This window comes from Neomonachus schauinslandi, chromosome 3, assembly GCF_002201575.2.
Source record: "Neomonachus schauinslandi chromosome 3, ASM220157v2, whole genome shotgun sequence".
In the NCBI taxonomy this organism is placed as follows: domain Eukaryota; kingdom Metazoa; phylum Chordata; class Mammalia; order Carnivora; family Phocidae; genus Neomonachus; species Neomonachus schauinslandi.
Genome location: NC_058405.1, coordinates 182,404,909 through 182,409,181, shown reverse-complemented (window position 1 = coordinate 182,409,181; position 4,273 = coordinate 182,404,909). Strand labels below are relative to the sequence as shown.

Genomic DNA, 4,273 nt, shown 5'->3' with positions numbered 1-4,273 from the left:
AATAATTTTTAATGCATCAGTTTCTTAAATCATGTAGAAAACAAAAAGTCAAGATACAAAAACCAAAATTATAATACTAGTTGATCTTATATGTATGCTGAGGATAAATCTAAGCATCATTTACAAATTTTCTAATTTAGAAAACTTTGGTATAAATATATATATTAAAAATTAAATATGAGATGGCAGCTAGAGATTATAGCCATTTATACATTATTTCACTTGAAATTATACATATAATAGAAATAATAGAAATAGAGTATATCCATAGAAAATATTTTTATATAAATAATGGTTAGGAAAATCACTCTATTAAGGTAAACTGATATATTTTAGTTTTACATCTCTTCTCACAGGACAATTGATTTTTGTGTTTAAATTTCAAGATTAAGAACTGCAAAATGTTTTCAATTCTGTGATAAATGTCTTCAATATGTTTTGAGGTCTTAGGGGCAAATAATAGAAAAATATATTAAATAAACGTCATGAGGAAAGTAGAAACAGTGAAATACATAACATATTAGAGCTCAAGCTCAGAAAGACAGTTCTGCTTCAGGTGAATATATTCCCACCTAAAATAAACAGTTTTAATTCTTTTAAATGAAGTTCCAGTTTTAATTTGCTTGCACCTGTTAAAAAGCCAAAAAGCTTTGTTTCAGTCCTTTCACTATATTTTAAAACACGACAGTATCTATAACTTAAAGTGTTTTTATGAGACTTCTCATTGAAATATGTTTATTTAGACCATTTTTATTTTAGCAAACTGCATGGTTTATGGTGAAGTAGAGAACTGAGTCCTAATTTTTAATTCAAGTATTCCTTACATGAGTAGAACTGAAAGTGGATTAGAAAGTAAAATCCTAACCCAGGATGAAAATATGAAAAAAAAAACCCTATATATAGTTTCCTGAAGGGAAGTGCAAACAGAAATGATTCTATCATTGAATCAAAATAAAAAATTCAAAAAGCAGCTACTAAATTTAAATAATTTTCATACATAGTATTCAAATCATATTAAGATTGTTAATTTTAAAAACTTATGTTCCAAAAAAACAGAGCAAAATATTAATGGCACATAAAAGAGATTATTACCCACTTTCTGCCCATGGACGCCTCCGAGTACACATCGTTAAAGTCTCCCCTCCCACCGCCGTCATGTCTAAGTCAGAGTCTCCCAAAGAGCCTGAACAGCTGCGGAAGCTTTTCATCGGAGGTTTGAGCTTTGAAACAACCGGTGAGAGTCTGAGGAGCCATTCTGAGCAATGGGGAACGCTTATGGACTGTGTGGTAATGAGAGAACCAAACACCAAGCGGTCCAGAGGCTTTGGGTTTGTCACGTATGCCACTGTGGAGGAGGTGGATGCAGCCATGAATGCAAGGCCACACAAGGTGGCTGGAAGAGGTGTGGAACCAAAGAGGGCTGTCTCAGAGAAGATTCTCAAAGACCTGGCGCCCACTTAACTGTGAAAAAGATTTTTGTTGGTGGCATTAAAGAGGACACTGAAGAACATCATCTAAGATTATTTTGAACAGTATGGGAAAATTGAAGTGATCGAGATCATGACTGACCGAGGCAGTGGCAAAAAGAGAGGTTTTGCTTTTGTAACATTTGATGACCATGACTCTGTAGACAAGATTGTCATTCAAAAATACCACACTGTGAATGGCCACAACTGTGAAGTAAGGAAAGCCCTATCTAAGCAAGAGATGGCTAGTGCTTCATCCAGCCAAAGAGGTCGAAGTGGTTCTGGAAACTTTGGTGGTGGTCATGGAGGTGGTTTTGGTGGGAATGACAACTTTGGTCGTGGAGGGAACTTCAGTGGTCGAGGTGGCTTTGGTGGCAGTCGAGGTGGTGGTGGATATGGTGGCAGTGTGGATGACTATACCGGATTTGGTAATGATGGAAGCAACTTTGGAGGTGGCGGAAGCTATAATGATTTTGGCAATTACAACAATCAATCCTCAAATTTTGGACCCATGAAAGGAGGAAATTTTGGAGGCAGAAGCTCTGGCCCCTATGGTGGTGGAGGCCAATACTTTGCCAAACCATGAAACCAACGTGGCTGTGGTGGTTCCAGCAGCAGCAGTAGCTAAGAAGTAGCTAAGTAGCTAAGTAGCTAAGAAGACATGTTTTAGACAGTACTCATGTGTATGGGCAAAAAACTTGAGGACTGTATTTGTGACTAATTGTTTAACAGGTTATTTTAGTTTCTGTTCTGTGGAAAGTGTAAAGCATTCCAACAAAGGGTTTTAATGTAGATTTTTTTTTTTGCACCTATGCTGTTGATTGCTAAATGTGATAGTCTGATCATGACACTGAATAAATGTCTTTTTTTTTTTAAAAAAAAGAGAGATTATTACCCAGACCCGTACTTAAAGATAGTAGTGTTATGCCAGCCACAACCACAACTGTTTTCTACAACTGAGAATTATGCATGAAGGGAGAAATGCATAAATGAGGTTAAGGTTCTAGGACCAAATTCTAATATGAGATAGGGAGGTTTCCACACACATCCAAGCAATTCCTGGACACCAGCTGGATAGCCTATAATTCAGCTCAATTCTGACACTATTTGAAGATAGCATCAGATCCCAAAGGTTAAGGACTCAGTCCTACAAGACTGCCCCCCACTTCAGACACCAGTTACAAATCCAGGTTATTGTCTGTGCTTTTGGTTTTTGATGGAGGCTTCATTACATAGACATGCTTGATTAAATCATTGGCCAATGGTGATTGATTCAATCTCTAGCCCTCTCCTCTCCCTGGAAGTCAGGGGCTGGGACTGAAAGTTTCTACCCTCTAATCAAAGGGTTGATTCTCCTGGTAACTAAAAGGTGTGTTACTAAGTCACCTCATTAACATAACAATAAGCACATTTTATTTTTTTGCTCTCACACTTAGGAAATTACAAGGGTTTAGGAGCTCTGTGCTGGAAATGGGAAAAAGACCAACCATGTATTTCTTATTATAAATCACAATATTACAGTAGTACTGCATAGTAATTAAGAGCAATCACCTGGAGCCATTGCCAGGTGTGAGCCTTTCTTGCTCTAAGACCTCAATCAAATTTCTTTTTTTTTTTTTTTAAAGATTTTATTTATTTATTTGAGAGAGAGAGAGAGAAACAGCATGAGAGGGGATAGGGTCAGAGGGAGAAGCAGGCTCCCCGCCGAGCCGGGAGCCCGATGTGGGACTCGATCCCAGGACTCCGGGATCATGACCTGAGCTGAAGGCAGTCGCTTAACCAACTGAGCCACCCAGGCTCCCTAAGACCTCAATCAAATTTCTTAACCACTTTGTGCCTTAGCTTTCTTGTTTGTCAAATAAACTTAACAGTAGCACCTCAAAGGTGCTTAAAGGTGGTAAGAATTCATTACTCAATATATGTAACATAACTAGAAGGGTGCATAATATACATATTAATGTTTTAAAAATGTAAATTGTAGTGATGATGATGATGCCTGAGATAGGAGAGAAACCTTTAAGAATGGAAGGGTATACACTGTTATAGGTTGAATTGTGGCCCCTAAAAATTTATATGTTGAAGTCCTAACCCCCACATGTAAGAATGTGACCTTATTTGGAAATAGGATCATTACAGATAAAAGGAATTCATTTGGTAAGTCATACTGGAGTAGTGTTGGATCTACTCCAGTATGACTGGTATCCTTTTAAAAAGGAGAAACTTGGACAGAGACATGTACACAGGGAGAATGCCATGTAAAGATGAAGGAAGAGATTGGGTGCTATTCTGCAAGCCAAGTTATGCCAATGATTGCTGGCAAACCACCAGAACCTAGGACAGAGTCATGAAACAGATTCTTTCCCACAGACCCTAGACATCACCAACTCTGCCAGCACCTTGATCTTAGACTTCTAGCCTCCAAAACTGAGAGAAGAAATTTCTGTTGCTTAAGCCATCTATTTGTAGTACTTTGTTATGGCAGTTCTATTAAACTAATGTAATGTTATGTTACTGGTAATATATAAAGCCATCTATATTCTCGATTTTCTGAAGTCGAGGTACAGAGAAGAAAAGGAAAAACTTCCCTGCTGTATTTTCCTGTGTTTTTACTCTTTGGTAAGTTGTTGCACACACCATGTTGTTTTGTGAACCTCACACAAGCTATTGAGAGGGTCTCTAAATGAACCCTTGAAAAAGACTGTGATTGCCAGGAGGAAAGGAAGATTGGCCTTTATCTATTGGCTGAAATCCTGAAGGATTGTAGAAATAGATCCACCACTTGAGGATGCCATGGACACAGACAGAAC

The 4,273-nt window shown here is 37.7% G+C and overlaps 1 pseudogene; it reads left to right on the top strand.

Moving 5' to 3' along the window:
• The first annotated feature begins 1,290 nt into the window (after positions 1–1,290).
• On the top strand, positions 1,291–2,094 carry LOC123324336 (annotated as a pseudogene).
• The last annotated feature ends 2,179 nt before the right edge of the window (positions 2,095–4,273 follow it).